Source organism: Hyaena hyaena, unplaced genomic scaffold (genome assembly GCF_003009895.1).
Source record: "Hyaena hyaena isolate Hyena2069 unplaced genomic scaffold, ASM300989v1 scaffold_202, whole genome shotgun sequence".
NCBI lineage: Eukaryota > Metazoa > Chordata > Mammalia > Carnivora > Hyaenidae > Hyaena > Hyaena hyaena.
Window position 1 is genome coordinate 2,556,260 of NW_024080832.1, and position 22,443 is coordinate 2,578,702.

General features: G+C 35.2%; 1 non-coding gene across 1 annotated transcript; it reads left to right on the plus strand.

Annotated features, from left to right (window-relative positions):
* The first annotated feature begins 21,828 nt into the window (after nt 1-21,828).
* Nucleotides 21,829-21,913, plus strand: TRNAE-UUC. Its single transcript has one exon. It is a non-coding gene; the product is annotated as a tRNA-Glu (tRNA).
* The last annotated feature ends 530 nt before the right edge of the window (nt 21,914-22,443 follow it).

Sequence of the window (22,443 nt, forward strand, 5' to 3'; positions counted from 1 at the left end):
AAGTACCTTGGAGGACAGTTAGACAAAAACTTCCTGCCTGAACAGTAACAATAGTGACTATGTAAATAAATCCAGTTCAATCAGGGGTTTTGCTGAAAATTAAGAATTGTTGCCTCTAGCAAGAAGAAAGATGAAAATATAAAACAAAAAGAAATGAGGATATAATTGAGTCATATTATAGCCATATCAATTAAGTAAGGATAACTATATTTCAGTTACATAAATCTTTGGATTTATCTCATTTATTTAGGTCCCTTTTACTTCAAAAAAATTTAAATAATATAATGACATATAGGACAACATGATTACCTTCAGAAGCATTTTCTGCAAAACCTTTTTGGAAATATTTATTTCTTTCTCTTTTTTAAGTTGAAGTATAATAAAGATACACAGTTTCAGGGGTACAATCAATATAATGATTCAACAATTCTATACATTCCTTAGTGCTCATCAAGAAAAGTCGTGCTTTTTTTTTTAAATTAAAGTTAGTTAACATACAGTGTAGTCTTGGCTTCAGTAGTAGAACCCAGTGATCCATACTTACATATAATACTCAGTGCTCATCCAATCAAGTACCCTTCTTAATTCCCATCCCTCATTTAACCCACCCACACTCCCCACTCCCATCAATCCTCAGTTTGTTCTCTATATTTAAGAGTCTCTTATGGTTTGCCTCCCTCTCTGTTTTTATCTTATTTTTGCTTCCCTTCCCCTATCTTCATTTGTTAAGTTTCTAAAATTCCACGTATGAGTGAAGTCATATGATATCTCTCTTTCTCTAACTTATTTTACTTAGCATAATACCCTCTGGTTTCATCCATGTTGTTGCAAATGGCAAGATTACATTCTTTTTCATCCCTGAGTAGTATTCCATTGTGTATATGTATATATACCACATCTTCTCAATCCATTCATCAGTTGATGGACATTTGAGCTCTCTCCATAATTTGGCTATTGTTGATAGTACTGCTATAAACATTGTGGTGCATATGCCCCCTTCTAATCAGAATTTTTGTATCCTTTAGATAAATTCCTAGTAGTGCAATTTCTGGGTCATAGGGTAGTCTATTTTTAACTTTTTGATGAACCTCCACACTCTTTTCCAGAGGGGCTGCCCTAGTTTTCATCCTCACCAAGAGTGCAGTAGGGTTTCCCTTTTTCCACACCCACACCCACATCTCTGGTTTCCTGAATTGTTAAGTCATTTTGACAAGTGTGAGGTGTTGTGTCACTGTGGTTTGGATTTGTATTTCTCTGATGATGAGCAATATTCAGCATCTTTACATGTGTCTGTTTGCCATTTGGGTGTATTCTTTGGAAAAGTGTCTATTCATGTCTTTTGCCCATTTCTTCATTGGATTACTTGTTTTTTGGTGTATTGAGTTTAGTAAGTTCTTTATACATTTTGGATACTAACCTTTTTTCTGATATGTCATTTGCAATATCTTCTCCTATTCTGTTAATTGCCTTTTAGTTTTATAGATTGTTTCCTTTGCTGTCCAGAACCTTTTCATCTTGATGAGGTCCCAATAGTTCTATGAAACCAACATTACCTCCATCCCAAAACCACACAAAGACCCCACTAAAAAGGAGAATTACAGGCCAGTATCCCTGATGAACCTGGATGCAAAAATTCTTAATGAGATACTAGCAAGTTGATTCAACAGTACATTGTAAGAATTATTCACCATGATCAAGTTGTACTCATTCTTGGGCTGCCAGTCTGGTTCAATATTCACAAATCAAACAATGTGATATCACATTAATAGAAGAAAGGATAAGAACCACATGATACTGTCAATAGATACAGAAAAAGTATTTGACAAAATACAGCATTCTTTCATAATAAAAACCCTCAAGAAAATCGGGATAGAAGGAACATATCTTAACGTCATAAAAGCCATATATGAAAGGCCGACAGGTAATATTCTCAATGAGAAAAACCTGAGGGCTTTCCCCCTGAGTCAGGAACATAACAGGATGTCCACTCTCACCACTGTTGTTTAACGTGGTGTTGGAATTTCTAGCCTTAGCAATCAGACAACAAAATGAAATAAAAAGCATCCAAATTGGCAAAGAAAACGTCAGACTTTCACTCTTCACAGATGAGATGATACTCTCCATGGAAAACCTGAAAGACTCCACCAAAAAACTGATAGAGCTGATACATAAACTCAGCAAAGTCACAGAATATAAAGTCAATGTACAGAAATCAGTTGCATATCTATACACTCATAATAAAGTAAAAGAAAGAGATACCAGGGAATCAATCCCATTTACAATTGCACCAAGAACCACAAAATACCTAGGAATAAACCTAACTCAGGAGGTAAAAGATCTGTATGCCAAAAAACTATAGAAAGCTTATGAAAGAAATTGAAGAAGACACAAAAAAATGGGAAAACATCCATGTTCATGGATTGGAAGAATAAACATTGTTAAAATGTTAATACTACCAAAAGCAATGTTGAAAAAGAACCAAAGCTGGAGGCATCACGATCCCGGCCTTTAGCCTGTATCACAAAGCTGTAATCAAGACAGTATGGTATTGACACATAAACCGACACATAGATCAACAGAATAGATAACCTATATATGGACCCAAAAATGTATGGCCAACTTATCATTGACAAAGCAGGAATGAGAATCCAATAGAAGAAAGTCTTTTTAGTGCTGGAAGAACTGGACAGTAACATGCAGAAGAATGAAACTGGACCACTTTTTTACACCATACACAAAAAAATAATATCAAAATGGATGAGAAACCTAATGTGAGACAGGAAACCACCAAAATCGTATAAGAGAAAACAAGTCTTTGACCTCAGCCGCAGCAACTTCTTAATTGACATGACTGGAGGCAAGAGAAATGCGAAAAACATAAGCGTACTCTTAACCCCTTTATCTATTTTACCCATTCCCCCACAAGTCCCCTCTCCAGCAACCACCCTTGTGTTGCATGTTTTTAAGGGTCTGTTTATTTGTCTGTTTTTCTTTGTTTATTCATTTGTTTTGTTTCTTCAATACCACATAGAAGTGAAATCATAAGTTATTTACCTTTCTCTGACTTATTTCACTAAGCATTATACACTATAGGACCATCCATGTTGTTGCAAATAGAAATATCTTCTCCTTTTTTATGGCTAAGGAATAGTCTAATATAGATAGTTACCATATATTTATCCATTCATCTATCCATGGATACTTCAGTTGCTTCCATATCTTGCCTATTATAAATAATTCTACAATAAACATAAGGGTGCATATGTCTTTTCTAATTACTGTTTTATTTTCCTTGGGTAAGGACCTAGTAGTGGAATTACTGGCTTATATGGTAATTCTATTTTTAATTTTTTTGAGGAAATTCCATACTGTTTTACATAGTGCTTGCAACAACTTACATTCCCACTAATAGTACACAAGGATTCCTCTTTTCAATATCCTTGTTAACACTGGTTATTTCTTATCATTTTGAGTTTAGCAATTCTAACAGGTGTAGGTGATAACTCATTGTGGTTTTAATTTGCATTTCCATGATGATTGGTGATTTTCAGCATCTTTACTTGTGTTTGTTGGCCATCTGTACATCTTCTTTGGAAAACTATTTAGGTCCTCTGCACATTTTTAAACTGAATTTTTGGTTTGTTTGTTTGTTTGTTTGTTTGTTTGTTTGTTTTTGTATGTGTTTGGTTGGCATAGGAGAGTTCTTGCCTGAAAAGTTTCTATCTTGCTATGTTGCTCATTTCTGGAGTTTGTCTACAAATGGCAGGCTTTCTTCATTCGTTCATTCATTACCCATTGACATTTCTGGGTTGTTGGTTTCTCCAGTATCGAGTCATGGATATATTAGGCAAAAGGAAAACCTAGAAAACTCACATGTATCATTTGTTGAGTCTCAAGGTCTTTAGTCTTTGCACCTTTATCTCTCCACATTTCAGAGTATTCTTGTATTTGTTTTACATATATTACAGGGTTTTAGGCTGTAGTTATTATGAGGAAAAGAGAAATGTGGGTCTATTCAATATTTACCCAGAACTATATAATGCCTTAGCTTCTTAATTGACTGATGATGTTGTTCCCAATGTCTTCAAGTCTTTGAATAAATGTTGTCACAAAAGTCTACTAGACCTAAGTTTATTTTCTCTGGACACATTTTTGAGCTGTTTCAATCAAACACAATTTAATTTAATTCACCATTGGTCAATGGTTCCTCTTGCTTGACTGAAAAATGAGTACCTGAAACTTATTTTGGTTATAGCCTCATTTTTTTATTTCCATAAAGAAATTCTTCTGTGATAAGATTTAAAAATATAGGGGCGCCTGGGTGGCTTAGTCGGTTAAGCATCCGACTTTCGCTTAGGTCATGATCTCACGGTTCGTGGGTTCAAGCCCCGCGTCGGGCTCTGTGCTGACTGCCAGCTCAGAGCCTGGAGCCTGCTTCAGATTCTGTGTCTCCCTCTCTCTCTGACCCTCCCCTGCTCACACTGTCTCTCTCTCTCTCTCCTAGAAATAAATAAAACATTTTAAAAAAAAGATTTAAAAATTTTAAAATTTATCTTAGGATTGCTTTACCATAATTTGAGAATATTGTGATGAGAGCTAGTGTGGTAATGCCAATGTATGTTGTTACCTTTTTCTTCCAGTTTTTATTTTAAATTCCAGTTAGTTAACATATAATGTAATATTAGTTTCATGTGTACAGTATAGTGACTCAACAATTCCATACAATACCCAGTGCTCATCACAAGTGTACTCCTTATTCCCTATCACCTATTTAATACATTCTCCCACCCACCTCCCCTTTGGTAACCATCAACTTTTTCTCTATCATTAACAGTCCATTTCTTTTGACTCTCTCTCTCTTTTTCCCTTTGCTCATTTGCTTTGTTTCTTAAATTCCACATATGAATGAAATCATATGGTATTTGTCTTTCTCTGACTGACTTATTTCACTTTGCATAATACTGACTGGTTCCATCCATGTTGTTGCAAGTGGCAAGATCTCATTCTTCTTGATGACTGAGTAATATTCCAATATATATATGTATGTATATACATTGTGTGTGTATATATACATATATATATATATATATGTATACCACAGCTTTATCATCAATGGGCACTTGAGCTATTTCCAAGTTTGGCTATTGTAAGTAATACTACTATAAACATCAGGGTGCATGTACCCCTTTGATTTAGTATTTTTGTATTCTTTGGGTAAATACCTAGTAATGCAATTGCTAGCTTATAAGGTAGTTCTATTTTTAATGTTTTACAAACCACCATACTGTTTTCCAGAGTGACTGCACCACTTTGCATTCCTACCCACAGTGCAAGAGGATTCCCCTTTATCCACATCTTTGGAAACACCTTGTTTCTCGTATTGTTGATTTTAGCCATTTTGATAGGTGTGAGGTTGTACTTCATGTTCTAATTTGTATTTCCTTGAAGATGAGTGATGTTGAAGATCTTTTCATGTATCTATTGGTCATTTGTATATTTTCTTTGGAAAGATGTCTATTCATGTCTTCTGCCCATTTTTTAATTGGGTTATTTATTTTGGGGTGTCAAATTTTACTAGTTTTTTAATGTTTATTTACTATTGAGACAGAGAGAGTGAGCCAGGAAGGGGAAGAGAGAGAGGGAGACACAGAATCTGAAGCAGGCTCCAGGCTCTGAGCTGTCAGCCCAGAGCCTGACATGGGGCTCAAACTCAGCAACTGTGAGATCATGAACTGAGCCAAAGTCAGACACTTAACCAAAGGAGCCACCCAGGTACTCCTATACTTGTTCTTTATGTATTTTGCATGCTAACCCTTTATTGGATATGTAATTTGCAATATTGCAATATCTTCTCCTATTCCATAGGGTGTCTTCTCGTTTTGTTGATTGCTTCTTTCACTATGCAAAAGATTGTTATTTTGATGTAGTCCCAAGAATTTATTTTTGCTTTTGTTTCCCTTGCCTCAGAAGACGTACCTAGAAAGAATTTGCTATGCCCAATGTCAGAGAAATTACTATCTGAGCTTTCTTCAAAGAATTTTATGATTTCAGGTCTCACATTCAGGTCTTTATTACACTTTGTTATTTTTGTGTGTGGTGAAAGAGAATGGTCCAGTTTCATTCTTTTGCATGTTGCCATTCAATTTTCACAACATTTGTTAAGAGATAGTCTTTTGCCTTTGGAAATTCTCTTGCTTTGTCAGACATTAATTAACCATATTATGGTTAATTATGGTAATAATAACCATATTAGCTTGTGTGTTAATTTCTGTTCTATTGATCAATGTGCTACTTTTGTGCCAGTACCATACTGTTTTGAATACTACAGATTTGTAATGTAACTTGAAGTCCAGAATTGTGAGGCCTACAACTTTGCTTTTGTTTTTCAAGGTTGCTTTGGCTATTTGAGCCTTTTTGGTTCCATACAAATTTTAGGATTGCTTGTTCTAGCTCCGCAAAAAATGCTGGTGGTATTTTGATAGGGATTTCATGAATGTGTAGATTGCTTTGGCTAGTATAGGTATTTTAACAATGTTTGTTTTTCGAATCCATGATCATGGAATGTCTTTCCATTTGTCTATGTCATCTTCAATTTCTTTCATCAGTGTTTTATAGTTTTCAGATTAAAGGTATTTCACTTCTTAGGGGAGGCTTATTCCTGGGAATCCTATTGTTTTTGGTGCAACTGTAAATGGGATTGATTTCTTAACTTCTCTTTCTGCCACTTCATTATTGGTGTATAGAAATGAAATAGATTTCTATACATTGATTTTGTGACTTTACTGAATTCATGTATCAGTTCTAGCAGTTTTTTGGTGGAGTCTTTCAAGTTTTCTACATAGAATATCATGTCATCTTCAAATAATGAGTTTTACTTTTCCTTTGCCTATTGGATGCCTTTTATTTATTTATTTTTTCTGTGGTTGTTGCCTGATTGCTATAGTTAGGACTTCCAGTACTATCTGCATAAAAGTGGTAAGAATAGAAATCCCTGTCTGTTCCTGAATGTAGAGGAAAAGCTTTCAGTTTTTCCCATTGAGGATGATGTTGCCTATGGATTTTTCAGTTATGCCTTTCTTATGTTGAGATATATTCCCTCCAAACCTACTATGTTGAGGGTTTTTATCATGAATAGATGAGTACTTTGTCAAATACTTTTTCTGCATTTATTGAAATGCTCATATGGTTCTTATACTTTCATTTATTAAGGTGGTATCTCACATTGATTGATTTGAAAATATTAAACCACCCTTGAAGCCAAAGAAAAAATAACACTTTATGGTGATGAATGATTTTTTAAATGTATTATTGGATTTGGTTTCCTAGCATTTTGTCGAATTTTTTTTTTTGCGTCTATATTAATCAGAAATATTGGCCTATAGTGCTCTTTTTTGAGGTATTTTTATCTGGTTTGATATCAGGGAAATGCTGGCCCCATAGAATGAATTTGGAGGTTTTCCTTCCTTTATTAATTTTTAGAATAGTTTGAGAAGAATAGCTATTAACTCTTCTTAAAATATTTGGTAGAATTTGCCTTGGGCTTTTGTTTGTTGGGAATTTTTAAATTACTGATTCAATTTCTTTGCTGGTTATTGGCCTATTCAAATTTTCTATTTTTTCCTGATTCAGTTTTGGTAAGTTATATGTTTCTAGGAATTTACCCATTTCTTCCAGGTTATCCAATTTGTTGGCAGGTAATTTTTCATTGTGTTCTCTTACTTATTTGTATTTCTATAGTGTTGATTGTTATTTCTCCTCTCTCATTTGTGATTTTGTTTGAGTCTTCTCTGTCTCTGTCTCTCTCTGTGTATGTATGTGTGTCTTTCTCTCTTTCTCTCTCATATCTCTCTCTTATGATTTTGGCTAGGTTTATCAATTTGGCTGATCTTTTCAAAGAATCAGCCCCTGGTTTAAATGATATGTTCTATTGTTTGTTTGTTTTTTATATTTCTGTATCATTTATTTCTACTCTAATATGTATTATTTCCTTCCATCTACTTGTTTAACATTTTGTTTCTTGTTCTTTTTCTAGATTGTTAGGTTAAGATTAGGTTTTCTATTTGAGACTCTTTTTCTTTCTTCTTGAGATAAGCCTGTATTGCAATAAACTTCACTCTTAGAACCACTTTTGCTGTGTCCCAAAGGTTTTGGATTATTGTGTTTTCGTTTACATTTATTTCCATGTATTTTTGATTTCTTCCTTGATTTCTTGGTTGACACATTCATTGTTTAGTAGTATGTCATTCAACTTCCATGTATTTGTGGTCTTTCCAGATATTTTCTTTTGATTGATTTCTAATTTCATAGCGTGTGGTCAGAAAAGATGAATGGCACAATTTTGATCATTTTAAATTTTTTGAGACTTGTTTTGTGCCTTAATATGTGATCTATTCTGGATAATATTCCCAGTGCACCTGAAAGATTGTATATTCTGCTGTTTTAGAACATAACCTTCTGAATCTATCTATTAAGTTCATCTGGCCCAGTGTGTCATTCAATGTTATTATCTCCTTAATTTATTTTCAGTTTACATCCTTCCATTGATGTAAGTGGGTTTTTTAAGTCCCCTACTATCATGGTATTATCATGCTTTATGTTTATTATTAATTAATTTTATGAATTTGGGTGTTCTCATATTGGGTGTATAAATATTTAATTATTATATCTTCTTGTATTGACCTTTTTATTATTATATTGTGTCTTTCTTGGTCTCTTGTTACAGTCTTTGTTTTAAACACCAGTTTGTTTGATATAAATATTGGTATTCTGGCTTTCTTTTGACATTTATTTGTCTGATAAGTTTTTCTGCATCCCTTCACTTTCAATCTGCCGGTATCTTCAGGTGTAAAATGAGTGTCTTATGGGTAGCTTATCCTATACGGATAGGGCTTGTTTTTTTTTTTTTTTTTAACCCATTCTGATACTCTCTGTCTTTTGATTGGAGCATTTAGTCCATTTACATTCAAAGTAGTTATTGATAGGTATGCATTTCTTGCATTTTATTAGCTGTTTGTGGTTGTTTCTGGAGATTTTCTCTGATATTTGGTTTTCTTTCTCTCTTTCATACTTTGGTGACTTTCCCTAATGATATATTTAGATTTCCTTCTCTTTATTCTTTGCATGTTTATTAATGTTTTCTGATATATGGTTACCATTAGTTTTATACATAGCCTCTTTTGCACATAACAGTCTATATTAAGTTGATGGTCATTTAAGATTGAAGATATTCTTTTCTCCTATCCTCCCCATTATAGGTGTATGTTATCATATTTTATATCCTTTTTATCATGAGTTCCTTAACTCGTTTTTTATGGAAATACTAATTTTTACTTCTTTAGCCTTTTCTACTTTTCTGCTGTAACTTTTGGTCTCTTCGTTCCAATCAAAGAGTTCCCTTTAATATTTCTTGCATGGCTGGTTTAGTGATCATGAACTCCTGTAGTTTTTGTTTGTCTGGGAAACTCTTTATTACTCTTTGTATTCTGAAAGATAGTTATATTGGATAGAGTATTCTTGGCTGCAGATTTCTTTCATTCATCACTTTGAATATATCTCTTCTAGTTCGTCAAATTTCTGTTAAGAAATATCCAGCTAACTTTATGGGTCTTCCTTTCCCAGAAGAAGTTAAGAACTTCTTTTGTCCATCTGCTTTTAAGATTTTTTTCCTTTACACTATATTTTGCAAATTTAATTACAATATGTCTTGGTGTTGGGGCATGTGAGTGGCTCAGTTGTTTGAGCATCTGACTTTGGTTCAGGTCATAATCTCACAGTTCATGAATTCAAGCCCTACATCAGGCTTGTTGCTGTTAGTGCAGAGCCCACTTCAGATCCTCTGTACTCCCTCTCTTTCTGCCACTACCCCACTTACACTGTCTCTCAAAAATAAGTAAAACATTTAGGGAAGAAAAAAACAATATGTCTTGGTGTTGGTCTGCTTTTGCTGATTTTGATGGGAGTTCTCTGTTCCTACCTGATCTGGATGTTGGTTTCCTTCCCTGTATTTGGGAAGTTTTCAGTTATTTTTTTCTTCAAATAAGTTTTCTGCTTCTTTTTCTCTCTCTCTCTTGCAACTCCTATAATACAAATGTTATTATGTTTGATGGCGTCACTAAGTTCCCTAAGTCTATTCTCATCTTACAAAATTCTTCCTTCTCTCTTCTGTTCAGCTTCATCATTTTCCATTATATTGTTTTCTAGGTTGTTAACTCATTCCTCTGCTTCTTCTAGCCTGCTCTGCTAGAAGCCAGTTCCCACATGTTGTATGTCCACAGATTGTTTGCCTTCTTTCCAAGAGTAGCCCCAATGTCTCCAGGTCTTCTGGAGACAGTTCCTCTGTGGGAAACATTCTCCTTGTTCATTCCCCTGTGTGCCCTCTCTCTCACACACACTTCTCCATGGCCAGGGCTCCCTCCCCTTTATAGCAGCCAATATTCATTTCTCCCCTGAATCACATCCTGACACTTCCTACTTTCTTCAATGTGGTCTGTTCTCTACCTTTAGTTGTGGAGTTTGCTCTGTAGTCTTTATGTCAAGTTCTGAGGTATTTAAGATGATTTGATAGTTATCTAAGTTGCATTTATGGTCTGAGGTAAGGCTAGGGTTCTCCTACTATGCCTCCATATTCCCTCTATGTTGTTTTCTTTTAGCACAGCTATAATGCCATTATATAATAAATACATATAATTCCATAAGAAAATAACCCACACTCCAATATGATTTTACTTTAAAATTTTTCATTCAAAGTCTACTTTTTTCTTCTTTTCTTATTTTGACATGGCTGGTGTTTCCTGCTAATAAAACAAAGATATAAAATAAAGTGTTGTGCTGTGATAGTCTAGCCATTCAAATGATGTTCAGTTATAACTACATCACTGCACTACAAACAGTCTTGATTGCAGCTACTCATCTTTGTTATTGTAATGCAAAAACAGTTATAGACTATGCACTAAGATTGAACATATGTGAGTTCTATGGGCACTAAAATTTAAATTTCACATTATTTTTTGCATCACGTTTTTTTCCATATTTTTCAATTATTTTAAAATGTGAAATCTATTCTGAAATCACAAGCCTTCCAAAAATATATGTGAGACTTCATTTGGTTTGTAGGCCAAAGTCTGACTATATCATTTTTGGCTTCATAGAGTATAGCAAAGTGATGAGGAGAGACATGGAACTTGCAGAGATTCTCTCATTTACTGTGAGGTGTCACACTCAGGAATTCTTCAAAATCCAGGGGATAAGCATCTCCTTAACCTTTGACCCACCCTGAAGTATTCAATCCCATGCTGTCCTCTCAGTGGTTGCTGTGATCTGCTGCTGTGGTGTTTGGGAGAAATGGGATCCCTCAGCTTTATCTATAAAGATTGAAACTTGGTCACAGACCTATAGGTTACCTGAATTATAGAATAAAACTTCTATTGTAGAAACAGCAATAAAGTTGGTCTGGATGTCAATAAGGAAATTTTCTGTCATTCATTTTTCAGAACTCCACCCTGAAGAAGACATAAACACCTGTCTTTCCCTATATCCATGGATCATCATTTTTATTCTTTTTGTGTTCAGTAATGAATATCGTAATCGCGGTAAGTTAGTTAATATGTAAAGCCATGGTATCTTACAGGTCGACTACTCTGACCAATTTTGACATAGTTCCTGAATGATAATTATAACAGAGATGAGGAGAATCAGCTTTCTCATTATAAAAACAGAATTAGAAGAGATGTGACAGTCTCACTTTATTGTTTACTTTTTACATTTTCACATTTATTTCTAAGCAACATAATTAAGAGACATTTTGACAAACTGCAATTCATCAAGTATTTCATTCTCAAAAATTTTAAGTTTCTCGAAACATGTTTTTAATAGTATAAGTAATGTTTAATAGAAAATTCTGTAATATTTGAGTTACTTATGAAATATTTTATTATTTTGATAACATGCCATTGAAAGAAGATCCTGTCTGTCTCTCTCTCTCTCAGTCTCTTTTGTTATTTCAACTGTTAGGATTAGAAATAACTTGGGGTGCTTGGGTGGCTCAGTCAGCTGAGTGCCCAACTCTTGATTTTGGCTCTGGTCATGATTTCATGTTCATGAAATCAAGCCCCACGTCTTGCTCGAACTGACAGTGTGGAGTCTATTTGGGATTCTCTCTCTCTCTCTCTCTGTCTCTCTCTCTGCCCCTACTCTTCTCACATGTGCACATCTGCTCTCTCTTTTCTCTCTCAAAAGTAAGCAAATAAACTTGAAAAAAAGAAATCACTGGTTGAAATAGTAAAGAGTTTGAACTCCATGTAAAGAAGAATTTTAATAATGGGATCCTTCTCCTTATTGAGTATTTGTGTAAAGAAACTTCACTACTGCTGATAGCATGTAATTAAAATCTTAATGGTCATATAAAGGAACTATTTTTCTTAATTAGAGAATAGTTCTTCTATTACAGAATGGACTCCTATGCTAGATGGAGGATTAAAATAATCATAAATAATGTAAAAGTGCAAAAAAGAAATCCTAAATTCTCAAGCAAGATTTATGGGGGAATATTAAAAAATTTTTACCACATATTTTTCACAATTTTTACAATATACAATATTTTCAATTTCCAAAAAAAATGCCTTCCTAGAAAAATATACTCTGCAATGCCTACAAATTAAAAATCCTTGGGGCACCTGGGTGGCTCAGTAAGTTAAGCAGCCGACTTCGGCTCAGGTCATGATCTCACAGTCCGTGGATTACAAGCCCCACATTGGGCTCTGTGCTGAGAGCTCAGAGCCTGGAGCCTACTTTGGATTCTGTGTCTCCTTATCTCTTTGCCCCTCCCCCACTTGCTCTCTGACTCTCTCTCAAAATAAAATAAAGACATAAAAAAAATTTTAAATCCTGAACATGCAGAAATTTACAATAAATAAATTGGGATTTCTTTCAGTATAGATTCATAGAAGGCAATAGAAATCAGTGATTATTAAAGAATAAAATCCTATCAAGTATATTTTATTCTGAGAGCAAACACGCTGGATTTAAATAAATGCTATCAAATAAAAACAAGACAAAATTGTTAAAAATTCAATTTAAATGAATAAAGATATAGTCAACCTTAACAATAAAAATGCATATTGGTACAAAGCAGGAAGCAAATTTTTAATAAGCATCTTTTAAAGTTCCTAATAATACATTAAAACATACATAAATACATAGATAAAACAATACATAAATATACTGTTAGAATCTGTACAAAGTATATAGTCACACAATCTAATTTAAGGAATCAGACACAATATCTGTATGAGGACTAACCGCAAAAATCTCACTGAAGACTATGATAAACCAGGCATCAGGAAAGCTGCTGTGAGGGGCACGTGGGTGGCTCAGTCGGCTAGGGGCCATCTTAAGTTCAGGTCATGATCTCAAGGTCTGTGGGTCCGAACCCTGCATCGGGCTCTGTGTTGACAGCTCAGAGCCTGGTGTCTGCCTCGGATTCTATGTCTCCCTCTCTCTCTGCCCCTCCCGTGCTCATGCTCTGTCTCTCTCTCAAAAAAATAAATAAACACTAAAAAAAGTAAAAACTGCAGTGATGTAAGCAATGGACTGGTTTTTCTTTGTGTGGCTCTTACACTTATAAATCATCATAACTCTAATGGGTAATATTCAGACCTATAGAATTGCAAAGATTCTGCATGGTCAACCCTAGATGTAAAAATCAACCAGTCATATCCATGTGTTCCTCTGTTAGTCCTCACCATGCTACACATGTACTGGACATGGAAGCATTTCTCCAATGACATTCTCCATGAAATGGATGTGTTTAGGGCTGTCTTCATAGACATGCAATTTATGCAGTTCAGGACCCACTACTGAGAATGCCCTCTGCTTAGTATAATGCTCTGTTTTCATTATGCTGAACTTTCAATAAGTTTGTCTTTGAATATCTGTTTTATAAACGAAGTCCAAAGAGATAACAGACCATGCATATGAGCAGAGGATGCAGCACACTGCTGTGTTCCTGCAACAGTCCACACACAGTGGGGTCAGGCCTCTGGCTAACACAGGCAATGCACATCCAAATGCCTGTGGCAGGACAGAATACCATGGGGCCAAGGAAGTGACTGGCCTTTGACCTGGACCTAGATATGTGACAGTGGCAGAGACAGGAACAGCAACAGTGGCATCAGCGGCTGTAGCTACAGGAAAGAGGAAATACTTATGTGTGCAGTGACAGGGCCTGCCACGGGAAGCCAGTTTGCCTCTCTGTCTCCAGGGCCTTTCCCTAAGGCACCTGCACGAATATTAACTCTATTCTGAATGCTGGGAGAGAAACTGCTAGAGATTAGTCAGTATATTTTGTTAGTAAATAATTTTAAAATCAAAGTGAACAACTGAACATTGCAATAATTCATATGTGAAAGTTATGAGAATTCTTCAAATGGTTTAGAGTTTGGGTTTTGAAAAATTACTGAAATATTGCACAGAAAGTATCCACTGGCTTGGAAATATTAATAAAAGTTAAAGACTGTCACATTCAATTTATAAAAGAAACTTATATTTATACAAAACTTTGGATGGACCAGTTATTAATGAAGAAGACTATATTTAAAAAAAATTTTTTTAATGTTTTATTTATTTCTGAGAGAGAGAGAGAGAGAGAGAGCATGAGCAGGGGACGGTCAGAGAGAGAGGGAGATACAGAATCTGAAACAGGCTCCAGGCTCTGAGCTGGCAGTCAGCACAGAGCCCGATGTGGGGCTCGAACCCACGAATTGTGAGATAATGACCTGAGCTGAAGTCGGATGCTCAACCAACTGAGCCACCCAGGCTCCTCTAAAAAAATTTTTAATGTTTATTTATTTTTGAAAAAGAGAGAGAGAGAGAGAGAGAGAGTATGGGCAGAAGAAGGGCAGAGAGAGACAATACACAGAATGTGAAGCAGGCTCCAGGCTCCAAGCTGTCAGCACAGAGCCTAATCTGTTGCTTGAACCCATGAACAGTGAGATCATGACCTGAGGCGAAGTCAGACGCTTAACTGACTGAGCCATTCAAACATCTCAATGAAGCCTATTTTTAGGGTAACTTTCCTTGGAATCAAAGATCCAGCATTACAATGCATAAAAAGACATTTTGAGTTATAAACAAATCATGAAGTCGCTTTCAGTTTCTTGTACATAATACACATTATCAGAGAAGCATGAAAATGCCATTATATAAATTTATCTTCAAGATCAGGACTTCCTGAATGTCAGAGTAAGGATCTCCATAAATACAATTCTCCAAAAAAAGCAATGAAATACAGGCCAAATGGTCAAAATCAGAACTCTGGAAATTAACAAATGTTGTGCAAAAATTCAGGGAATATTTATTCAGGAAGAACTGCTGAAATTTGTAAGAACAGTAGGAGTTTGTTCATAGTACCTTGGCCTGTTACTAAATTGGCTTGCTCCTATCCATCTCTCTCCAACTTTGTGGAAACCTTTAAAATAGCAGCCTTTGCAACCCTGGTAGCTGTGAAACAGAAGCCTGTAGCAACCAGAGTATTGCCAGATTGACTTGTTTCATAGCTCCTTGGGAAAGCACCTTTCACTGGAAATTGTCATTACTTGATCTGGTTTAGAAAGTCTTTCATAGGAAAAACCCTATCCTCAGGGAATTTATCAAAAACAATCAACAGCATGTTTTTACATTTACCTAAAAATATGACATCAGTCAGGCAAATTAAGAGGCAGAACAAAACTTTTAAAGGAAGATCTAGGCAATGAGAGGTCCAAAGACTTTGAAAAACTCTGATTTGGAAATCTAGAAAACTGCATGCATGTGCAGGGCTATGTGCATGCCCAGGAAAGCCTAGGAGAGCCCAAATATCTCACCTCTGGTTGACTGAGGTGGAAATGAAAAATGAAGGCTAAAGCCAAGTTGTAGATTTTCTGAGTATCACAGCCATCCCCTAATACACACAGAGCCCCTTAGCAAAAGGTGGGAAATGTTTGGGCTCAAAGCAGTAGTAACAAAATCTCTGACTGATCATTAACTGACCAGCAAGCTAAGTAAGTGCTCAGAGATTACAGTGGCACACACTACATGAAATACAGAGTTAGAAAAACCACTAAACAGATAAAGAGCAGCAACAACAACATGCCTTGGGAGAGGGAGAAGAATCAGATTTCCAGAGTTGACACAGTATATTTTCTTTTTTTTTTTTTTAATTTTTTTTTAATGTTTTATTTATTTCTAGGAGAGAGAGAGAGAGAGAGAGACAGCGTAAGCAGGGGAGGGTCAGAGAGAGAGGGAGTCACAGACTCTGAAACAGGCTCCAGGCTCTGAGCTGCCAGTCAGCACAGAGCCCGATGCGGGGCTCGAACCCACGAACCGTGAGATCATGACCTAAGCGAAAGTCGGACGCTTAACCAACTAAGCCACCCAGGCGCCCCGACACAGTATATTTTCTAAAACTTCTGGCTTTTATCCAAAAATTAGAAGACACAAAGAAACAGGAAAGTATGGCTCACATACAGAAAAAAAAGACAGAAACTCTCCTGGGGTGGAGGGAGTGGGTCAAATGTGGTACTTACTAGACAAAGATTTTTAAATCAGTTATTATAAATATATCAAAGCTTGCAAGGAAACCAATTCTTTGAAGTAAATAATTAAAGGCAAGTATGACAATGATGTCCATCAAACAGAAAGTAAAGAGATAGACAGTAAAGAGAGTTTATAGAAACTTTTTGTTGAAAAGTGAAAAAAGAATACTTGTTTTTTCGAGTGCAAATGAACATTCTGAAGAATAGACCTTATGCTAATCCTCAAAACAAGTACTAATACATTTTAAAAGATGAAATTATATAAAATATGTTCTTTGACTACAGTGAAGTTATTTTACTAATCAGAAACAGAAGGAAATTTGAGAACAAATATTAAGTACATATTATTTTATTTAATTTTTAAATTTTATTTTTAAGACTTTTTTAAAGTTTATTTTGAGAGAGAGAGGGAGTGCACATGTACACACAAGGAAGGGGCAGAAAGAGAGGGAGAGAGAGAGAGAATTCTAAGCAGGCTCTGCACTGTCAGCATGGAGCCCAATACGGGGCTCAAACTCACAAACTGTGAGATTATGACCTCAGCTGAAGTTGGACACTTAAACAAGTGAGCCACCCAAGCACCCCAAGTACATAGGTTTTTAAAATAACCAAGGGATCAAAGAAGAAATTATAAAGAAAGTAAAATATTTTCACTTAAATAAAAATAAAAACACACTTTCATTCATTCAATTTCATAACTGAATGATACTCCATTGCATGGGTATACCAGAATTGGTTTATCCATTTCTCTGTTGATAGATTCTTCAGTTCCTGCTACATCTTTTGCCTACTGTTAACAGTGCTCCTGTGACTATTTGTTTGAATACCTGTTTTTAATATTTCTGGGGCATATACTGAGGGGTAACTTTCTGGGTCATAGGTTGTTATATGTTTAGCTTTTTTGGAGAAACATCAAAGTGTTTTTCACAGCAGCAGCACCACTTTACATTCCCACTAGCAATGTCCTAGAGTTTGTTTTTCCCAACATCCTCACGAACACTTGTTCTCCATTTTACAAAAAAAAAAAAATTGTAGTAATCTAATTGCATATGAAGTGGTAACTCATTGTGGTTTTGATTTGTATCTTCCTAATAACTAATGATATTGAGCATCTCTACATGTGCTTATTGACCCTTTGTATATCCTCCTTGGACAAATGTCTGTTCAAGTCCTTTACCCATTTTTTTAAAAAAGGATTGTGTTTTTTTTTATTGATGAGTTTTAAGAGTGCTTTATACTTCTTACTACTAGACCCGTAGCAGTCTATAGGTTGTTTTTTAACTTTTTTTGACAGAATTCTGTGATGCACAAAATGTTTAATTTTTATGAAGTCTAATTTATCTACTCTTTCTCTTCTTTGTGCTTTTTTGTGCCATTTTGAAGAATCCATGGCCAAAACCAAAGTCATGAAGAGGTATCTCTATGTTTTCTTATGAAAGCTTTATAATTTTAGTTCCTGCACTTAGGCCTTTGATCCATTTTATTTATTTTTTAATTTTATTTAATGTTTATTTTTGAGAGAGAGAGCATGAGTGGGGAGGGGCAAAGAAAGGGAGACACAGAATCCAAAACAGGCTCTAGGCTCCAAGCTGTCAGCACAGAGCCCGATGCGGGGCTTGAACTCACAAACCGTGAGATCCTGACCCGAGTGGAAGTCAGATGCTTAACCAACTGAGCCACCCAGGTGCCCCCTTTGATCCATTTTAAATCAATGTTTTTTATTTGGGGAGACTAGAGTCCAACTTCGCTCTTTTGCATGTGGACATCTAGTTGTTTAAACACTGTTGAAGAGATTATTCTGTCCTTATAGAATTGCCTTGGAATCTTTATTAAAAACCAATTGACAATAGATTTATCAGTTCATTTTTGAATTCTCAATTCTATTCCATTGGTCTATATACCTATCTTTATCTCAGTACCAGACTGTTTTGATTACGGTTGCTTTGCAGTTAGTAGTAAAATCAGAAAGGTTTAGTCGTCCAATTTATTATTTTCTTTCTTAAGATTGTTTTCATTATTTTGGGTCTCTTACACTTTCATAAGAATTCTAGCATTAGTGCTGCCATTTCTGTAAAAAAAAAAAATATATATATATATATATATACACACACACACATATACATATACGTACATATAAATTGTATATATGTGTGTGTGTGTATATATAGGTATTTGATAATGATTGCATTGAATCTGTAGATCTCTTTGGGGAGTACTGCTATATTAGTAATATGAAGTCTTCCATCAGTGAACATAGGAGATTTTTTCATTTATTTAGCCTTTTGTTAATTTCTTTTAGAAATGCTTCCTACTTTTAAATGTGCAAGATCTTTGTCCCCTTGGTTAAATTTATTCCTGAGTTTTTTATTCTTTCAGGAACTATTGTTAATAGAATTGTTTTCTTCATCTCACTTTTGGATAGTTTATTGCTTGTGTATAGAAATAAAACAATTTGTATGTTGATTTTATATTCTGCAACTTTATTGAAATTGTTTTTAAAAAAATGACCAGAAAAAGGTGGCCTACCAGAACAGAAGAGCCCTTTGACAATACCTGCCTTACTCTAGGGCAAATAACAACTGTTTCACCCAACTTCCCAATACTTTCAGCCTACTTTAGAGAACTGAGCTTCCACTCCTAGCTAGTAGCATGAGGTAGAAGGAGGCAGTGCAAGGCTGTGTTGGGCAGCAGTCTGTTTTCATTCCACACTGATGTCAATGGGATCCCACTAAGCTTTCATCCCCTCATCCCTATATAGCAGTGGGGGGGAGGTGAGGCCATGCTCTGCTTTCTCCAAGAAAGTATCAGTCAGGCTAAGGGGTAAGCTGAATTGCACTTTCACTAGTAGCAAATGTGGCAGTGATAGCACTCTGTTTCTACCTGCAACCATAAGGAAAATGAACATCCTCTCCCATCCTGGAAACACTTGCTATACATAAACCACATGACTGCCCGCTGAAAAAAAAGAATAAATAGAATCCACAGTCTCACAACTTAATAACCAAAGTGTCTAGAATAAAATAAAACATTCACTCTTCGTGTCAAGATCAAAGGCCATCTTACCTGGATGACAGTGGACAATTGACAGAAACCAACACAGAGATGACACAGATATTGGAGGTATCTGACATGGATGGTAGGGTTACAATAAAAAAATGACCCAATGAGGAATTATGGAAACTCTTGAAACAAGGAAAAATGGAAAAAATTTAGGAAAGAAATAGATTTTATAAATAACCAAAGGAAAATTGTAGAACTGAAAAACATAATAACTGAAATAGAAAAATTACTTGGTGATCTCAATGCATGCTAAATGGAAGATAACAGAGGAAAGAAACTAAACTTAAAGATAGATCAATAGAAATTACCTTATCACGAAAAAAGTGAGAAAACAGAAACAAAGAAACAGACTTGGAACATGTGGACAGTATAAAAGTAATCTATAGTTGTGTTATCAGAGTTCTCAGAGAGATTACAGAGCATGGAGCTGAAAACAAATATAATTGAGATAATGGTGACGTGTAAAACTCTACAGATTCAAGATACTGAAATGTCCACAAATAGGATAAACCTAAAGAAACCCACAATGAGATCTCACTATGCATCTTTTAGAATGGTTAGAATTTAAAGACAAAAAAGAAAAATATCCAGTGATGGTGAGAATGTGAGGAAACTAGATTTCTAACATTGTTGGTGAGAATGTAAAATAGTACAGCCATCTATTAAATAATGTGGCATTTTCTTATAGAAACAAATACGCACTTACTTATTGTATAAATAAAACATTTATTCTAATTCTTTAAAGAAATAAAAACTTATGCTCACACAGAATCTTCTATACAAATAATGCAACTTTACTTGTATTAGCCAAAAACTGGAAACAAAATAAATACCCTTCAATAAATAGTCAAATAAACTGGGGTAAATGAGTACAATGGAATACTATTCAGCAATAAAATGGAGTAGACTATTGATTCATATGACAAATGTGATGGACTTCAATGGCATTGTGCTTAGTGGGGAAAAAAGATCTATCTCAAAAGATTATGCAGTGTATGATTCCATTAGTATAACATCTGAAAAGTGACAAAACTATTGACATAGAGTATAAAGTAGTGATTGCCAGGGGACAAGGAACAGTGGGAATGCAAAGTGGGAGTAGTGAGCAGTGGGAATATAAAGAGATTGCACAAGAGATTTCCTTTGTAGTTATGGACTAGTTTTTTTTTTATATTGATTGTGGTTTCTTGAGTGTATAGATGGATAAATTGTACACACACACACACACACATCAATGCATGGAAAAATGATGAAACCCAAATGAGGCATGTTTTATATTTAACAGTATTATGCCCATGTCAGTTGTTTGGCTTTGATATTTTGCTGCAGTTATACAAGATGTTTTCTATCATTAGCGGGATCTGGGTAAAGGGAACACAGGGCTTTATACAAACATTTTAAAAAGGGGAGGAAACTATGGTTGCTGTGCTATATCAGTTAAATAAAATAATTAGAAATGAAAGGAATGAAAATTCACAGCAGAGAAATATAAACTAGAAAAAATAGTCAAATCAAAATTTTAGAACTGAAAAATATAGTATCTGAAATTTAAATATTACTGCATTAGCACAATAGCAGAAAGTAGATGATAAGCAAAAAGACCAGAAAATGGAATACAAATCCATAACATTTTCCTATTGAAGAATAGAAATGAGAATACATTGAAACAATGGACAGAGCTGTGGAGGAGTTATAAGATAATATTAAAAGTTCTATTATGCTAAGCAAAATAAGTCAGTCAGAGAAAGACAAATATCACATGACTTCACTTATATGTGGGATTTAAGAAACAAAACTGATGAACATAAGGGAAAGGAAGGAAAAATAAGTTAAAAACAGAAAGGAGGCAAACCATAAGAGACTCTTAAAATACAGAGAACAAATTGAGGGTTGCTGCAGGGGAAGAGGGTGGGGGAATGGGCTAAATGGGTGATGGGCATTAAGGAGGGCACTTGTTGGGATGAGCACTGGGTGTCATATGTAAGTGATGAGTCACTGGTTTCTACTCCTAAAACCAATATTACACTTTATGTTAATTAACTGGAATTTAAATAAATAATTTTTTTTTAATCTGGAAAAAAAGTTCTAACACAGGAAACAATCAACAAAACTAAAAGCCTACTGGATCGGGAAAGATATTTGCAAATGGCATATCTGATAAAGTGTTAGTATATAAAATACATAAAGAATGTATAGGGGCGCCTGGGTGGCTTAGTCGGTTAAGCGTCCGACTTTCGCTCGGGTCATGATCTCGTCGTTCGTGGGTTCGAGCCCCACGTCGGGCTCTGTGCTGACTGCCAGCTCAGAGCCTGGAGCCTGCTTCAGATTCTGTGTCTCCCTCTCTCTCTGACCCTCCCCTGCTCACGCTGTCTCTCTCTCTCTCCTAGAAATAAATAAAACATTTAAAAAAAAAAAAAAAAGAATGTATAAAACTGAACACCCAAAAACACTCAAGAAACAAGTAATGCAATTAAAAAATGAGTAGAAGAAATAGACATTCTCCAAAGAAGATATATAGATGGCCAACAGACACATGAAAAAATGCTCAATATCTCTCTTTATCAGGGAAATGCAAATCAAAACTACAATGAGTTATTATCTAACACCTGTCAGAATGGCTAAAATAAAGAACACGAGAAACAACAAGTGCTGGTGAGGATGTAGAGAAAAAGGGACCCTCATACACTGTTGGTAGAAATGCAAACTGGTGCACCCACTCTAGAAAATAGAATGGAGGTTCCTCAAACAGTTAAAAATGGATCTATCCTATGACCTAGCAATTGTCCTACTGGATATTTACTAAAGAATGCAAAAA